Source organism: Cavia porcellus, unplaced genomic scaffold (genome assembly GCF_034190915.1).
Source record: "Cavia porcellus strain 051 isolate PalLab524CR breed Dunkin Hartley unplaced genomic scaffold, mCavPor4.1 scaffold_5, whole genome shotgun sequence".
Lineage (NCBI taxonomy): Eukaryota > Metazoa > Chordata > Mammalia > Rodentia > Caviidae > Cavia > Cavia porcellus.
The window spans coordinates 28,779,486-28,797,759 of NW_026947488.1; the positions used below are offsets into that span (position 1 = coordinate 28,779,486).

Consider the following 18,274-nt stretch of genomic DNA (forward strand, 5'->3'; position numbering starts at 1 on the left):
TATAATGGGAAAGTCCAGCCATATGGTATTCACAAAAGGCATTTTTAATGGCATCTAGAAAACTAGAAAAGGAGGTAGTACAATAATTAATGTCAAAGAAGTAAATGCTTGAAGCAAAAACAACAACAAAAAACCACTAAATAGTGCAAAGTGGGCTGTTTTATGATGACTGAAGGCACGATTTCTCAGCAAGATCGTAGAGCCCCATACCAAGGTGGCCTGCCCACGGGGAATGGGAGGCCAGCTGGTTTGGTTGAATGTGTCCCGTCAGGAACAGTGTCTTTCTCTTGTAGCCCTCAGGACCTCTTTCTTTCTTTCTCTGTTGGTGTGTGTTTTATTTTGTCTTGTTTTGTTTTTTGAGACAGGGTTGTGCCGTATAGTTTGGGGTGGCCATAAACTCACTGTGTAACCCAGGCGGCCTTGAACTAGCAGTGATCCTCTTGCCTCAGCCTCTCCCTGAGTGCTGGGATTGTAGGTGTGTGCACCACTCCCAGCTGCAGTCCCTTTTCCATTACAGGTTTGGGGCGGGGAGGTTGGTACAGGTGATCTAACTCATGACCTCACACATGCCAGACAGGCAGGTGCTTGTGCCGCTGAGCTAAATCCCCGGCTCTTGTTTTGATTTTTGAGACAAGGTCTCACTGTATAGTTTATGCTGGCTTTGAAGGCACTATGTAGCCCAAGCTGGCCTCAAACTCAGAGCAATCTCTCTGCCTCCGCCTCTCCCAGAGTGCTGGGGTCACCGCTGTGCGCCATCATGCCTGGCCCATGCAGCTTAGCTTGCTGATTGTACATCTATTTCCCTGGACCAGTCTCCAGCTTGGGCACCTCCATCTGCTCTCTGGAAACACACAGAGCAATGTGGTCCTGAAGTCATCTGTGAGCCAACGGGGTCTGCTGGCCTAACTGCCTGGACTTCCATCCGCCCCTCTCCCCAGCCTCCAGCTGCTCCACAGGAGCCACCTTCTCAGTGTCCAGCCTTCCCCTCCCACTGCCCGCCTGTTGGGCCATGCTGGACGGTGCTTGCTCAGCCTCTCCTCTCAGGTGTGCTCCGTGCCCCCTCTGCACAGGCCTCTGGGATCAGCCTGGTCCCTGTTGTGCAGGTCAACAGAGGGGACGCAGCTTGCTGCCCCAAGAGCACAGGAAAGGCCTGAAATTCCATCAACCACATCTGCAAGAGCCGAGAATCTACGGCTCAAACCTCTTCCTGTCTCAGAGAATCCTTGGCCCTGTGAAAGTCTGTGCCGCAGCCAGAAAAACAAAAAGCAAGTAAAACACTGACCTTGACCAAGGCTGCTGTTTGGATTTCTCTGCAGACTAGTGTCGGGGCGTTTCCGCCTGGAAGACAGCAGCAGGGTGACCGCTGCCCCGCCCCCACCCCGCAATGTGTGTTTTATTTGTATGTTTTTATTTTTTATCAATTGAATACATTTTTTAAAAAACTCATGTAGCAAAGGGCAGGCTGTAGCCCAGCCTCCCCATTACATGTGTTCCCCTGGAGCCTCTTTATGTATCTCCTGCTTCTAAATATCATATTTATTCTGCTAGTTGTTGATTTTGCAATTTGGCTTTTGTTATTGTTTAATTTCTTGTTCTGGGATATAAGTCTTTGCATTCGTACATCATCTCCTAAGCACACATACTCTTCCTTGTCTATCCCCCAATTTAGCTCTTAGATAAATCACTATTCATTGTTTATATTATTACTATATATTATATTATATTATATTATATTATTATTGCATTTGTGATTCAGGCCTGGCCCATTAGCATACCATGATTATATTCCTTTCTTTGGGTTCCCAGAGTTAGCCTTTACCTCTTTTTTTTTCCTTCTCAGTCTCTCGATCTCACATATGCTGTGTTTCTTATTTTTATAGACTCAGATTTATCAATGTTTTTCTATAATGGTTTCTGCATTTGAGTTTCAAAAAGGCTAACTCTACTCCACCCCCATGTGTTCTCTTGGTACTTTCATATTTTCATTTTTGTAAGAGATCGTTTTTGAGAACAGTTTTAGATTTATAGAAAAATCGAAAGGATGACGTAGTTGCCACATGACCCTGCCCTCCGTGGTCACACACAGTTTCCTCTGTTAGTAGCATCTTATTTTGCTAGGATACATTTGTTTCCACTAGTGGACCAGTGTTGATACATTATTGAACTAAAGTCTACATTTAGAGTTTGTTAGTTTTTATGTCCTTTTCTGTTCCAAGATTGTATTCAGGATACAACGTTTCATTTTGTTGTTAGCTGTCTTTGGTGAGGAAGGGAGGGCGCTGTTACTGGAGACTGAATCAGGACCTTTCCACTGAGCTCTATTCACCTCCCCTGCCCATTTTTTTTAAAGACAGAGTCTCAAAAAATTACATAGTGCAGGCTGGCCTTTTTTAGTTTTGTTTGTTTGTTTGTTTGTTTTCTTTCAAAATGGAGTCTCAAAAAACCTGTATGGTGCAGGTGAGCCTCAAACTTGCTTATGTAGCCCAGCCTGGTCTCCAACTTGAATGGATCCATCTTTCTGCTTCAGCCTCCTGAGTGCTAGGATTATAGACACGCTCCACCACACCTCTCCCCTTCCCATTGTTACTTTTATTTCAAGAGAGTGTCTGGCTAAGTCCTTACATTGCCTAAGCTGGGCTTAAACTTGCAACCTCCTGCCTCAGATTCCCAGAGCACTGGAATGACAGGCTTGCTAGGTATGGTGACTCTTTAGTCTCCTCTGAGATGTGACTTTCCTTATTTTTGGTGACCTTAGCAGTTTTAAAGAGTACCAGCTACTGGGGCTGGGGATTTAGCTCAACAGCATAAGCACCTGCTTGGCAAGTACAAGGTCATGAGTTTGATTCCTGGTTCCATCAAAAAGAAAAAAAAAAAAAAAGTACCGGCTATATATTTTGTAAGATTTTGGAATTTATCTGATGTTCTTGATATAAAACATAGCATTCTTAGGCTATTAAGAGGAAGACCACAGTCGTAGAAGGCCACTTGTCCTGTTGTATCAAGGCTGCAAACTGTCAACAAGATGGATGACTTGATATGGGCCCTGATTGCACCGGCCAAGGAACATTTGCAGAATTTCTCCTCTCCGACGTTGCCTGTTTCCCGCCTTGCACGATGCACGGGGGCAGGAAGTCACCGTGTGTGGCCCATGCAGCTCTTCCTAGAGAGGGCCTGGAGGACAGAGGGTCCACATTAGTCACTTGGGGTCAAGTGTTTGCGAGGTTTGGCTGTGAACTTAGTCATGTGTTTGGTCACTATGGGCCTGTGGCTATTTATTTTATGCTTGGTATGATTTTATGGATCAGGTTGTTGAAGTTCTGGCCACTGCGAGCTCTTTCAGGTTTGCCTTTCGGACGCGCTGCATCAGGGTTTGGCTTTTCTGTTCTTGGTTGTTTTGTTTTTAGTACTTCGCTTGTTTCTGGGCTGTGAGGTGCTCAGACTCCGTGTGTACGCAGTGTCGCTTCAGTATCACTGTGTGTTCATTCTGGGAGGTGTGACAAGTACCAAACAAGCAAGGGATACTAAATTGTTTTGCCCAGAAAGGGGAGCAGATCCTGAGGCAACTGACACCCACAAGTTCCAGCCTGTGTGTGCAGTACCAAGCAAGTGGCTAGCGCCCAGACCAAATGCTCACATCGGAATTCGTGGAGGACCAAATCTGACAAGTTTCAAAGCAGCTGAGTCCCAAAATATGACTGCGTTTCCTGCCCCAACCCTAGATCAGCCATTTTCCATAAGGAGTCTGCTAATATCCCTTATCGGAGAATCATATTAAAAACGAAGCTATAAAAAAGGCTGGGAGTGTAGTTTAACACAAAACCCTGGGTTCAAGTCCCAATACCACAAAAAGCAAATGGAAATAGTCCTAAGTGCCAGGTGCTAGGTGTGCTTGTTACTGGCTGTCCTTTCCTCCGGGCCTCTTAGCTGACACAGCAAAAAATAGGTTTCATTTTCATTTTTTATATCTGATCTTTGATCCGTTTGGAGCTTGTCCTGGCACAGTCTAAAGTATGGATCCCTTTGTCTCATTACCTTTTATTATATAACCTGCTTTGGAAGCTGGGGTGTGGCGCAGTGGAAGCCCTTGCCTAGCATGTGTAAGGCCCTGATTCAATCCACAGCCCTCCACCATGATCACAGTGGGGGTGGGGATGTGGCTTAGCCACATTAGTGCCTGCCTGGCCAGCGCAAGATCCTGAGTTCAATTCCTGGTACCAAAAACAAACAGACAGACAAACCAAATGATCACAGTAGTCACAATAATAATAAAACCTGCTCTCCCCACTGTGGTGTCAGATGCCATCTGTACACCTCACTGTCTGAAGCAAATTACATTTCCATTCAGGCCACTGGCCTCTGACTATTTGAATTTTAGCACTGCACTGTTTTAAGACTTTCGAATATGTTTTAGTATCTTCTTTTTTTCTGGGAATCAAACTCAGGACCTTGCACTTGCCAGGCAGGTGCTTGTGCTGCTGAGCTATGTCCCCGGCTAATATTTGATTTTTAAAAATTTGACTAGACTAAAGGTAGAGCCCCAGGTTTGACCCTATCACCACAAAAGTTTTATTGGCTTGAAAAAAACAGTCACTTTTGGGGGAAAAAGTATTAATGCCTAACTCCTGCTCCCTTTCTTAATGGGGAAGATTGCAGAAGCCTGGCTGGCCTGACTGCATGGGATTTCAGCCAGACATTTCCACCACCACCCTGCGATCAGGGTGGATGCAAGCCAGGAGCACCCTGATAGCCATGTTGGACAATCTCACCCCATAAAGATGGTATCCAGGGGATGCCTCCTTTAGAGGAGATGTTCTTTTGGAGAAGACAAAAAAAAAAAAAAAAAAAAAAAAAAAAGAAGAAGAAGAAGAAAGAAAAAGAAAACAGAAAAAAAAAAAAGCTGGAGAGATCATTGTCAAACATCCTTTGCAATGGGTGATTATTTTCATGATCAGTGCACACTTGAACATCCAGGTGCTTCCCAGAAACTTGCTACAGCTTCCAAAGACTCCAAGAAAACAGCACTTCCGCTGTTATGCAGGGCTCCCTGGTCTGGAGGGGGCGGTCTCACTTCTTTGCTCCTGCTTCCCTAAAGCTGTGTGGGAAAGGAGTGGAAAATACCCCACATCCTGTTTCCAGGGCCAGTTCCTGATGGGGTGGGCAGATACCCAGGGCCTGAAGGGCTCATTGTCCCCAGCAGCTCCTTGAGGCTCAGCCCCCTCCCAGCCCACCCACATCCATCCCTGTAAAGGCAGAGATGTGTGGTGACCTTTTCCTTCCTTACATGGGATAAGTGCATTCCTTGCCCAGCGTTCACCAGCTCAAGCACTGGCCTGGGTGCTCGGTCTGTGACAGGGGAAGGGCTGAGTGGGGCCAAAGCTGCTCCCCAGCTCTGTTCTCTCTAAAGCAGCCCTGCCTCCCGGCCTCGTCTTCAAGGGCAAGAGAGACCCGACAGGAAAGGAGGCGTCTTTCCCGGGTTGGGCCAGGAAGGAGCAGCTCAAAACCTCCAGATGGTCACTGAACCCGTGGCTGACCTTGTGACCCTAATTCTGGGCCCAGCCTGACTGAGATCCAGAGGGGAGCTTGTTATCTTACGGCAAAGATCTACATTTTATTTTATTTTTGCAGTCTTAGAGGTAGACCTAGAGCTGCCTGTGTGCTAGGCAAATGATGTACCTCTGAGCTACATCCTAACCCTCCCCCCTTTTTTTGGTACCAGAGATCGAACTCATGACCTAGTGTTTGCCAGGCAGATGCTTGTGCCACTGAGCTAAGCCCCCAGCCCTCCAACCCTTTTTTAATTTCAATTTTGAGACAGGGTCTTGCTAAGTTGCACTGCCTGTCCTTGAACATGCAATCCTCCTGCCTCAGCCTCCTTTGTGGCTGAGATTACTAGTGTGCACGAGCAGCTTTCTATTTTACTTTTTGTACAGTCAATGTCTTTACCTCCAGCCCTTGGTGAGAAAAAAATTCCTAACTGCAGTTTTAAGGTGCTTCTTTCATGCAGAGCCGGTGGGCTGTTTTCTACAGGGAGCTTTCTTTAGCCCTTATGGCTTTTGCCATTTTTCCTTTTAAGGGTGAGACCTGCAGTGGTTTCTCAGGCTTCTCCCCTGAAGGCCTCAGTGAGGCAGATTGTGGAGGGAGCACTGTGGCTGTTACCCAGGGTCCTTGACCCACCAGACCCTTGTCAGCTGCAGGGGCCCAGACAGGCCCTGCCTCCCCTCGGCGGGCAACCGGGGGCTTTGTAACCAGACCCGGAGGATGCAGGGGGGCTTCAGACACTCGGGCAGCTGATGTCTGGAGATCAATTAGAGATAATGGCTTTGGGTGGACTCAAAGAAGCACAGCCAGGCTTGTTTCTGGTTGTGATTGTGTTTACCTCATTAAAGGGCTTTTTTTTCCTTTTTGAGGGTGGGAGGGTATGGAATTGTGCTGGCCACTTTATTTTGCTCAGGGTCACTGAGTGAACGTGGACCCTGGGCAGGCTGGAGGCTCCCCAGCCCCATGCAGACTGAGGGACGAGTTCCACCTGACCCTCGCCCTCCCTGCCACACCACGGTCATGTGTGGTAAGGAAGTCTTTCTCTTCACTGACCCCAAGCTCACTTACTAGGTTCCTGCTAAGTGCTGGATCCCATTCTGGGTGTTGAAAATATGCTCGTGAACTCAACAGATAGCACATCCACCTTGGGACACTCATAGGCTGCAAAGGCAATGAGTCAAAAGGGAAAAATATAGCAAAAGGAGAAGTTTGGGACACAGAATTTGAACAATGAGATGATGCAGCTGCTTCTAAGGGAAAAGCCTTTCTGAAGAAGTAGTCTGGGAACAGCACCTGATGGCTGAGAAGTGGCCAGTCCTGTGGAGAAGAAGGGGATGGCTTTCCAGGCAGAGGAGATCACAAGTGCAAAGGCCCTGGGGTAGGCAGTCAGAGGCCTGGGGTGGACAGACTGAGGGAGGTGTGCTTGCGGCTTCTGGGTAAGTGTGGAGCTTGGTACATGAACCTTTGTGCTGCCAGGGGAACAGAGGCTTTTCTGGGTAACAGCGAGTGGAGTTGGGCCCCCAAGAGAGGGAGACTATCAACTCTAGATCATGACACAACCCTGCTCCAACCAGCTGTTCCCTTCCCTTCTCCTGTTGCAGTTTCTCTGTGACCAGAACTGCAGGGCAGGTTGGGAGTGAGTGGTTTTCAAATACTGCTTTTCCATAGAGAAATCCCCTTCTCCAGGGGAAACAACTCCTAGGGGAATCTGGGGTGCCGAGGGTTGGCAGCAGACAGGCTTGTCACTGGCACAGCTGGGCCAGGACCCAGAGCCCATGAGCCGCCCCCTCAGCTGTGTGCGGCTCCCCTCAACCCTTCTGTAGGACCCAGCCCAGGGCCAGGCGCAGCTGAGCTCAGGTGGGTGCTGAAGATCGCAGGGCAGTGGACACAGCCCAGGGCAACCAGTGCAGCCTCCGCAGCAGAAATGAGCCACAGGGTCCATGCCCAGTCAGCCTGCAGGTGCTGTAGGTGCCCAGGGGGTTGAGATGGTTCGGTCAGCCTCAAGAAGCTGTCAACAGGAAGAGCAGGTGTCCTTAGGCAGGGTACTGCTACACCACGCAGGCCCTGGTGCTCCTAGGCGGTGGTCTGGACGTGCCCCCCAGGCTAGGTCCACAGTAGGGAGCCAAACACTCCAGCTCCATGGCACATGCAGCAGGTGCCCAGACGTGGTACCCTCACGTCCTCTTGAAGGAGCCAGCATGCTAGAACAAAAGCCACAGGGAAGTGGAGCGTGGAGATGAGAACCATGCAAATCAGTCAAAACCTAGCCAACCATATGGCAAAACATGAAGTTATTCTCTCCTGAACAAAAGAGTGGGCAGCCACTGTTGGTACTAACACATGCAATGTCTGAGATGTTGGTAACCTTCGCCTCATGGCTGAAAGTTGGTTGCTATTGCTCCGACCATCTCATTCACATTCAAGGAAGGAGAAATTGGGTAGGAGTGCCATAGATCTAGTTCAGCAAAAGCAAACGCTTTCCTGGGAAGTTGCCAGTAGACTTTGTTCACATCTCATTGCCCAGAAAAAAGTCATATTCCACCCCTGCAGTCCCAGCCATACAGGACACTGCAAAGGAAACTTCATTTTTTCTGCTCTCTGTAGTTGAGATAACAAGTTTGGGGTGTCTGCGTGCCATCAACTGAACTCAAAACCACATACATGGCAGAGACAGAGTCCAGTTCTTCACATGATGGGGAGACTGCAGCTCCATTTCACAACACTTAGGAAACCTGTTAGCAGCCATATCATTAGTGGAAAAGAGCCCTATTCCTCTTGCCGTGAGTGCCATTACTCCCCAAGGAAGGGAGAGGCAGAAGAGGAAGGTGAAAGAAAGCTGTCACCATGCTGGGGACGCAAACACACACCTGAAATCCCAGTGCTCTGAGAGGCTGAGGCAGGCGGATCACAGGTTCGAGCCCAGCCTGGGCAGCTTAGCAGCTTGGTGAGACCTTGTCTCAATATAAAATAGGTTGGAGATACAGCTCTGTGTGAAGGCCCTGGGTTTGATCTCCAGTACACGGTGGGGAAGGGTACAGACAGGTAAGGTGCTAGACCCTGGCACTACCCTGGCCCAAGTCTGTGTGTCTCACATTGAGGTCCCTGCACCTACACCAGACCCTAGGTCATAGTAGTGGCTCAGTAAACACTGGCTGATGGCTCTGTCCCTGATGATTCATTTCCACTCTGTCACTAGTGCGACTCAGTTTGGTCAGTGCTCCCTGTGGCACCCGTCCACCCCCTGCAGGCCTCACTGCATTTCTCCCTCATTTTAGAGATGAAAACACCAAGCACACGCATTCAGCGCCCAAAAGGTCCTGTAAGGCACGTCTGACCAGGACTCCATGTTACCACTGTACCTGGCATTGGGCCACGCAGGGATTTAGGGCCCGCCATGCCTGTTCCTCTGTCTTGGCCACAGTTCCCCACTTTCTGTTGTGGGCCTCTTGGAGTAGGGGTGAGTCAGTGGCTCACAGCCCACAGTGGCTGCCACCTCTCCTGAGTCACCTCGCGGGAGCCAGCTGCGTGTGGCCTCGTGGGGGCTCCTATGCCCAGCCCTCTCCCTTGGAGTGCGTCAAGCAATGACTGGGGTCTGGCTAACAACACCTCAAAACCCCTTTGTACCTTTTCCAGTCAAAGCCCCCAACAAGGGCAACTGCAAGCCTGACTTCTAATTGTGTGGAGCTTTCGAGAACATACTAGAACTTTATAGAATAGAATTGCACAGCATGTGCTCTTTTTTACTCACAGGGAAGCTCACAGAATCGTCACGAAGTGGTGCACATCAGTAGTTTATTCCTTCTCACTGCTGACCTGTCCTGTGGTGTAAGCACACTACTCTCTGTTTATCCATCCATTGGTGACCACTGGGCAGCTTTTCACTGGAAGCTGTTGCAGGTAGTGGCCTAGGACGGATTGCACTGGGGTGTGTCCTGGCTTGGCTTCAGGGCATCCAGGGCCATGGCTGCACTTGGCATTAGGGCTGCACCTTCTCAGGGGCTGGGATAGAAATGAGAAGAGGCAGGAATGACAGTCGGCTTGTGTGCACTCTGTGGAGTATGCAGACCTCAGGGCTGTGGGCAGAGCCGGTCCCTACCGTGTGTAGAATGCCACAGGGACTCTACTGTCTACTGCCCTGGCCTGGCCCTCGGAGGTATGTCCAGTTAGGGTCATGAGGGGTCATGCAGGACAAGAGAAGAACCATGAGCACATAAAGTGACAGCAGCCAAGCAGGTGTGCTGCTTCAGAACGGGCTGGTGACCTGCTCATTAGGCAGCCAGGCAGGGCTGCTGCTTCAGAGCTGGCTGGTGACCTGCTCACTAGGCCTCCGAGTTCACAGGGGCCCGGATAAGTGAGGGCGGACAGCGTCTTTGCTCACCTGTCTGCCTGGTGACCACCCATGCCATGCCCTCAGCAGAGCCTCCGGAATTCACACATCTTCCTCGTAACACCTGGGCAGGTCCACATCTGTCAGTACCAATGGGCTCCAGCTCCTGCGACCAGCGTGTGATGAAGAAGCCATGCATTCACTTGCTAGTGTCCCTGACCTGTGTCTGCTGTCACCTGCGCTTGTCAGGGCGCCTGGTGCATGGTGGACCTCCTGTCTGGGAGGGAATCTGTGCCTGACAGTGCACGTGATAGAAGGCACTGTGAGGGTGACACACGGGTGAGGCAGGGCCAGGAGGCGGTGAGTCTGTCCCTGATGGGCTCAGAGAGGAACTGAAGGAGGGGAGGCCGGCTGGGCTGTGCAAAGCCTAAAACACCCCGCCAGGGACAAGCGTGACTTACTCAGCCAGCACTGGGAACTACTGACGGATTTAGAGTAGGACAGTGGCACGGCCAGAGATCAACTGATGACATTTTAAGCAAGACATTCCTGAAAAGGTGAAAATGAAATTGTAATTTTGCCAAGGTCTTCAGGAGAGTGTGTTTCAACAACTCAGACTCTTTTTTTGTTCATAATGGGAAATTTCTCTAAACTGAGAAAGAACGAGAGACATTAACAGGTATAAAACTAACATAGCAGGATAGGAAATGACAGATCAACAGACTAGACACTTCTAAAAATAATGAGAAATTAGTATATCATAAAGGCATTCCTAATCCGTGGATAATGACAAGCTATTTTAATAGATAGTATTCAAAGGCAGAAGGTATAACTCAGTGGAAGAGAAGTTGCCTAGCATGCACAAGGGTCCGAATTCAAATTCAGGTCCATCCAGAAAAACACATACACACGTGCACACGTAAAGAATTTGGAAAATTAACTGGAAACTGGGTATAGTGACACACACTAGTAATCCCAGCACTCCTGGAGGCTGAGACAGGCCTGGGCAATTTACTGGAGACTCTGTCTTAAAAACAAAAACAAAGACAAAGACTAGAGCTTTAGTTTAGTGCAGAAGTGCTGGGTTCAACCCCTAGGATCACAGTACAAACAAACTACACCCTCACTTCACCATTTGTATGGAAATAAGTTACAGGGTAAATTACAGATGGGATAAGATTTAAATGTAACAAAGATGTCACAGCGGGTGGCACACACCTGTAACCACAGCATTCAGGAGGCTCGGAGGAGGATCACAGTGAGTGTGAGGCAAAGTTGGGCTGCACAGTGAATCCAAGTTCAGCCTGAACTACATAGCAAGTTCCTATCTCCAAACCCAAAACAACAACCACAGCTATATAAATAATCCAGAAGAAAGTATGAGTGAGTTTCTTTTATAATTAAACCTCCAAAGGTAGGGGAAACCATTTGTCTTGATCTGCACCTCTAAAGCTCCATCGCGGAAAACAATTAACTAGATGATATAAAATTTTAAAGTGTTTCTGTGGCAAAATAAATAGCATATCCCAAACAAAAGGGAAAGACAACAAAAAGAAAACATTTGCAAAATGTTAAGACAAAAGATTTTGTTCATTTCTGAAGAGATTTTTTTTTTTTTTTTTTTTTTTTTTTTGGTATCAAGGATCAAACTCATGACCTTGTGCTTGCCAGGCAGTGCTTGTGCCACTGAGCTAAATCCCCAGCCCTTGGAGAGATCTTTAAAAAAAAGGCTAACAGAGACGAGGTAGTGAAATGGGCAAAGAATATGAACAGGCTTTTCTCTAAACCAAGAAATGCAAGTGCTCAATAAATACCAAGTGCACATAGACTACGCCCACCCTCCTGGAGGGCTAAGGCGGCTGGGGGCGAGCAAACATGGAAGAGACTCCTGGGAGAGCCAGTAGGGGTGACAGCAACCACAGGTACTGCTAGTGGCCGAGGGAGTTGGTGTTGTTTGTGTAGAGGGTCATGGCTGTCACGAGGAGCATTTGCAGTCTCACCAAGGAGGAAGATGGTGAAAGCTACTATTCATTAAATACTCAATCGAGGGACGCGATCAAGCTGTCTTTTATGACTGAACCTCAGGCAACTCACACCTTCCCCTTCCACAATCTCCTATTGGTTTAGCCTCCTCATTGTTATAGGAGGAGGAGGTGACCTGGGATGTGAGGACCATCAGGGACCATCCTGAAGGCTGGCGACCCTCCCTGCTTTCTAATGTCAGCAGAGAAAATTTGATGTCAAATACTGGGTTAAAAATCTTATGATCCACTTTGTAGATAGGGAAATACAGCTTACAGAGGCTTACTTATGGCCCCCAAAGTCACTTAGTTCAGTGTCAGAGCCACAGCCAGAAGCAGTCCTAATTGGACAGACTCAGACCCGTTTCTTTTTAGTCAGCGTCAGGGGTCAGACCTAGGGCCTTGCACTTGCTAGGCAAGTGTTTGAGCACTGTCGCATCCCCAGCCCTGGGCCAGACCCTTCGTATTTAACTTCCTCCTTGGTCTCTCTGCCCTCTTGCTCCTTTTAATCCCATCTCCCTTGACCTAAAAGTAATTTAGATTGCGTCACTGCCACCCTTTCAGAATAAAACCCACACACCTTACTGGAGTTGGCCCCGCAGGCTTCCCTGTGCTCATCTGCTCACATCTTTCCCGCTGGCCTCCTCGCTCTAACAACACTGCCCACCCTTCTGTCCTCAAGGCCTTTGCACAAGTCGTTCCATCTGCCTGGAATGTGGGGCCCCAGTCTTCACCTGACGGGCTGTCAGTTGCTGCCATCTGGAGACAGAAGGTGCATGCCGCTGTGCTCCCCAAGCCCTCACCTGGCCTGCATCCACTCTGCCTCTTTTCCTGCCCCAGAACCTGTCTCTGGGATGCCACCAGGAGTTACACATTGCTGTACTGCTCTTCAGTCTCATACTTTAGAACAGTGACATTAATGACTGAGGCGTGCGAGTATCCCTGGATTGCTTGTCTGTTTGTCTTCCTGCAGTCAGATTCGGACTAAGCAGGCAGGAGTCAATGCCTGGGGGAGCGCCCCACATGGCCGTTACTGTCTTCTATTGCATCCCTTTGGGAGGTGCGCACACTGTTTCAGATGGCCCCACTTTGGGCACAGCTGATTTGATTGCATAGTGGGGAGGTGACTTCTTGATCGCTCCACTGGGCAGGTACACTTTCCCTTCTATCATTAATAAGTAATTTGTGGAGATAAATGGCTTTTTAAATGCTTTGAGATGCTTAACCAGTGTCCATTCTAGCCACATTAAGGTTCTGTTATTCCTAACAATAGCCAACACCTCTGGGTCCTTTGTTGGCCAGGTCCCACTTGCAGGATACACTCATAAGAGGCTGCTCCAGGGTGTTTGCTGCCGAGCACCTGTCTGCAAAGGCACCCACTGTTTGGGAGAGCCTGGAGGTCACTGAGACAGCACTGCCCGCTTCACAGGCAGGAGCAGCCTTCTTTGCCACTGTCTTATCTCCATGCTGGGGCCAGAAGGGACACATGACTGAGAGAATTAGTGGTCAAGAAACTAGGTCACCCAATTCCTTATGGGGACCCATGCTGTGGCCAAAGACAGAGGGAGTTGTCCAGAGGTGCGAGGACACAGAACACAGCCAACACAAGGTTACTCAAGGAGTGGCAGCTCCTGCAGGGACAAGAGCCTGGGAGGCTTTTGTGGCCTTTGGCACATGGAAATCTCCCTCAGTTCACTAGCTGGCTTCCTCCAGGGCACTCAGCTGCTCACCGAGGGTTGAACAGGGCTGGGCTGTTTTATCTCTGGGATGGTAAGTGAGTTCACATTGTGGGCCTAGAGAAAATCACTACACTGCCCTCCTGGGTGGTACTACTCTCTTTCATTAATTGGATAAGTGGTGGGTTATCTGGGTTCAATTTCACCTTTGAACTTCTGCTGGATTTGGCTTTATATTTCAAGCCCAGATGTCCCCCACTGGTGTGAAATAGTGACTCAGGCCAGGAGAAGTCAAAGGTCTCTAGAAATGTGTTGGGAAGAGACAGGAAATCCTGAGCCTAAATTATCTCATTCCCAGAGTGAGGACAGTTCCCGTGTTGGAAACACCCACATTTCCCTGGATGCCCTGAGCCATCGTGGCTGCTAATTTATTCTAAAAATCATTACTGGGCATCCACACGTGTGAGTGTTGACATGGTGAAGTCTCCAGACTTCACCCACCCCCCAGAGAATGAGAAGTCAAGATCTAACGGGGAAATCTGGGGAGAGTGGACTGGTTTGAAAACACATTTGATTTCAGGAATAAAAGGTGCTAATGAGTTACATGCTTCAATGCTCCTTACAAAAAGAAAGCACAGGTTTTATGCTGACAGGAAAAGCTTTAGCATATGCGGGACAAAGTGGATGTGCCATTCATTTGAAGCCGGTCTCTTTTATTTTCCTGATGGGTGAATACTGAGCTCCGAACCCGTGGTTTTGTATTTCCAGCTCGCACCTGTAGAGGGAGCCTTGTCTACCTTAGATTGTTCACAATGCAAAGCTTTCAGAGGAAGAAAGAAAAAGGCTCGTTACAGAAAAAAGTTGGAGGGGTAAAGGCAGGCTGTTTCAAAATTGCAAACAATCGCGGTGGCTGTCTCCTCCTTTCTCCGCTGGTCCCACTGTGCATGAGTTGTAGCGTAAAGGAGTCTGTACGAATTGCCCTTCCTCATGCGATGTGGCCAGAGGAAACCGGAGGTGGGATCGTTATTGGGTGTTTTTTGTGTGTGATTGGGGGAGGCGTTTTCCCCACGGAATTCCACAAGCAGATCTCTCTAGCCCTCTTGAAGCGCAGGCTTCACCGGCGGCTCATCTGTTGTAAACGGGCGCTTGGATTTGCGGGAAGGGCATCTGCCCCTGACCCAATTTTTCTGTCGGGGTTGAATTCTGCTGTCTGGGGACTACCACTAGCTCGTTACGTTCAGGGCCGAGTCTGAGGTTGCCTCGAGGTCCAGAGCACCCCGTCCGACGCCCCATCACGTCCACTCCTGCACCAGAGGCAGAGGTCCGTGTGTCCCAAGGACCGTGTCGGTGATCCGCGTGGGTCTTCTCCCTCCTGCGGTACTTAGGTCTCCGCGCACCGTGTGCGCCCAGGTCAGGGATGCAGCCCCATTCTCGGTATCATCCTGTGACTTTACGAGTGTAGCCTGCGCGCCGTTAGGAGCCGGCAGTGTGGACTGCTGGAGCACAATGACCGAGGGAGTGGGGCGGGCGACGGCCGAGTGCCCCTGAGGGCCGGGGGGGGGGCGGGCGCTAGGATAGCCGAGGTGTTTGGGTCGAACAGGTGAGCGTAGCTTGGACGCTCGGGCGCCCGCGGGGCGGGGAGAGGGCAGCAGGGCGGGTGTAAACTAAGTGGTGGGAAAGAGACAAAGGAAGAGTGAAGGAGGAGATGGTGCGGAATCGAGGGAGGGCGCAGGGAGGGAGGAGAGAGGAGGGGGCGGCCGGCGGGTAGCGTGCCAAGGAGATCGAGCTTGAACTTGATCAGGAAAAGGGGGGCTCTGAAGTGGGGGTGGGGGCCCACAGAGAGCCGGCCACGTGCCTGGCTTTCCCAGTCTAGGGTCTCATTCCGACCTCCTGGGCCGAGCCCCCAGGCCGGGCAGCCCCGCCCAGTGAAGACCTACGTCCCCCCGGAACCGAGAAACGCGTTGGGGGTTGAGAGCTGCTCGAAGGCCCCGGGGCACCGAGAGTTCCTGACGATGCCTGAGTCACTTTCTTTGAGCCAAGTCTCCCCCTCCTGGCCTGAACCCAGCCAGCCTGCCGGATGCCCCCCCAACCCCAGGACCCGAAGACCGCGGCCTCCGGGAGCTAGGGGCGGGCACCGAGCCCTCCGCCTTCTTTCCCGGGCTCGGCCCCCACCGGGACCGTGCTCGAAGCGCTTCTCCCTTAAGCGCGCTCTCCTCCCGGAGCGCACGGCTGCGCGTCCAGCGCGCCCTCACCACCCCCCTACCTGCCCTGCGCCCCCCTTCTTCCGCGTCTCCCCCACCCTTCTTTCTCTCTCCCCTCTCCCTGGGTGCCTCCTTCTTCTCCCTCCTCCCTCCACCTCCTCCCCCTGCTGCTCCTCCTCCTCCCCTGCCTGCGTCTTCCCCGCGCTCCCCTCCCCCCGGCCCCCGCCCCGTGCCGGTCCCGCCCCCCTCTCCCGCCTCCCCGTGCCCGGTGCCCCCTCCCCCTTCCTCCCTCCCGGCTGCGCTGCCGCCGCCGCCGCCGCCGCCGCCGCCTGGGCCCTCCCCCGGCCACCCCCGCCCCCGGCCGGGCCGTGACGCGCCGCGGCGGTGCCAGCCCCTCTCCCCGGGCGGCCGCGGCGGCAGCAGCAGTGGCTGGAGCCCGGGGCTGTCACCGCCGCCTGCCGCGCTCACTCTCGAGCCCGGCAGCCGTCCCCCCCTCGCCGCCCGCCCAGGTACGGAGTCCGCCGGACCCGGTGACCGGACCGTTTCCGGGCCCCCGGCCGCCGCCCCCTCCTCCCGCCGCTGCCTCCGGCCGTTGAGCTGCGGTCGGGGGGCGGGGGGCTGGGGTTCCGGGAGGGGGGCTCTGGGGCGCTTCCTGCGCGGGGCTGGAGGGGCGCGGCGAGCGGCTGCGCTCGGAGCGGAGCGGAGCGGGCTGGGTGGGGGCGGCGAGCGTGCCCGGCAGCGGGGGGCCGGCGGCCCGAGTGGTGTGCGGGACCCCGAGTGCCGGGCTGCGGGCGCACCCCACTCGCGGGCCGTGCGCGCCGCCGGTCCTGGGGGGCGGTGATTGCGCGCGCCGCGCCGCGGTATTGTGCCGCTGCCGCACGGTGTGCAGCGGACTCGGCGCCGCGTCCCGGGGAGGAAGCGTCCGCGGACGGCTGGGTGGGGGCCGGCTCGGCCTCTGTCGCCTCGGGGAGAAGGGAAGTGGACTGTGTTTGGAGCTGTGAGGACGGGAAGCCTGGAGTGGCAGGGAGGGGCCCCGGCGCGGGGAGTTGAGACGCGGTTTGCAGAGTTGAGCCCACTTTGGCAGGCCCCTGTCCCTCCCAGAGGGGAACGCGTGCCCCTCTCAGGTGCGCCGCCCGAGTGCAAGCCGCGGGCATCTGCGACCCCAGGCGAAGGGCACGCGGCGGGGGCGGCCGGCCGGCCGGCGGGCGCGCACAGGGGTTAAGTTGGATTTACACCTCCGCCCGCCGGCGCTCGGGTCCTCCACCTAGTCCTCAAAGGCCGGATACTTGGGCTGTCGGGGGCAGGGAGGCGGGCGTGCAATCCGCGTTTTATTTCATCCGCTGGGTTCCGAAGTGACCCTGCACTCTCTCGGAGCTGCGTTTGCCCACATCTGGCTGCCTCTCCCGGGCCGCACTTCCTGGGGGTAGTTCTCATTAAGCCTCACTAATTAGCATTATTCTTGAAGAAAGGTTAAGATTAGACCGTCCTTTTCCTTAACCAGAGCATCACCACCACCACCCGCGCCCGGTCCCTTCTCCCTCCGCCTAACCTCCCCAGGAGCACAAAAAGCACGGAAAGAAAGTGTGAAGAGTCACAGATCAATGGAGAAGCCACAAACCCATTAATTCAAATGGAACCACCCCCCAACATTGATTTTTCTTTCTGTCTGCTCTGAGGGGAGATGAATAACCTCCTGATTTCACCTGAAATGGTGTTTGGATTCTGTGATTTCCTCCTTTTTCTGAGGATTGTGCCCTGAAATAGGCTCTCCCTTGAGATAAAGCCCTACTTATCCCAGAATCAGCTGGGACCCCCTACACACGTCAGGTGGGGAGAGGTACTGGGGTTCTTATTTCTGTTCTGGGGAGACCTTCTGGTGATGAGACCAGGTGATGAGACCAGGTCGCCTGGCTGGACTCTGGGCAGTGAGTTGGGGGGGGGGGGAGTCCACTTATGGCCCTTTAACCCCCAGGTAGTAAATTACCCCTTCATTGGAAAGCCATTAGGGCCTGACTGCATCCTTGAATAATAGCAGCCCCTGTCTAATCTGGGCTCAGGCTGGGCTTGTTCTGAAGAGCAGGATTTTAAGACTGCTTCTTTTCCCCTGACCAGTGGCTGGGTGTTCAACCCCATTCAGCAGTTTCCTGTTTAGTTGGGTCATCGAAGCACCCTAGGGCCTTCCAGCTGAGAAGGCCCACATTGAGGAACTTCTCCTGTGGCCTTGTCCACCCTAGGGTAACAGGGAGCTGGTTTGCCCATGAGTTGCTCAAGAACTTTTTGTCTTGTCTGCTTGTGTGGGTTCTTTTCTCGGAAGAACAATCCTGTCTGGGATTACCTCATAGTGGTTCCCCTCTAGCTGTCGCCCTGGCTGGAAGATCCCTGCCTGCTGGAGCTCACCTCTCCAGCTTTGCTTCTAAACGACTCTCCTTAATGGCAGGGGCTTGGAAGTATCAGTGAGGCCCTCATGGTGAGGAATGGTGGGAAGACAGCCAGTTAGTTGTCTTTGCTTAG

At 52.1% G+C, this 18,274-nt stretch overlaps 1 protein-coding gene across 7 annotated transcripts in view; it reads left to right on the forward strand.

Moving 5' to 3' along the window:
* Positions 1-18,274, forward strand: part of Nol4l (nucleolar protein 4 like) — a 115,002-nt gene that overhangs the window by 64,749 nt on the left and 31,979 nt on the right. The window contains exon 1 of one of the 7 annotated variants that reach the window (XM_063248530.1): positions 16,142-16,272. The exons of the other annotated variants lie outside the window; for them this stretch is intronic. The gene's annotated coding sequence lies outside the window, so the exon portion shown is untranslated. Of the gene's footprint in view, positions 1-16,141; positions 16,273-18,274 lie in introns of those variants that run through there. 7 annotated transcript variants of the gene reach the window in all.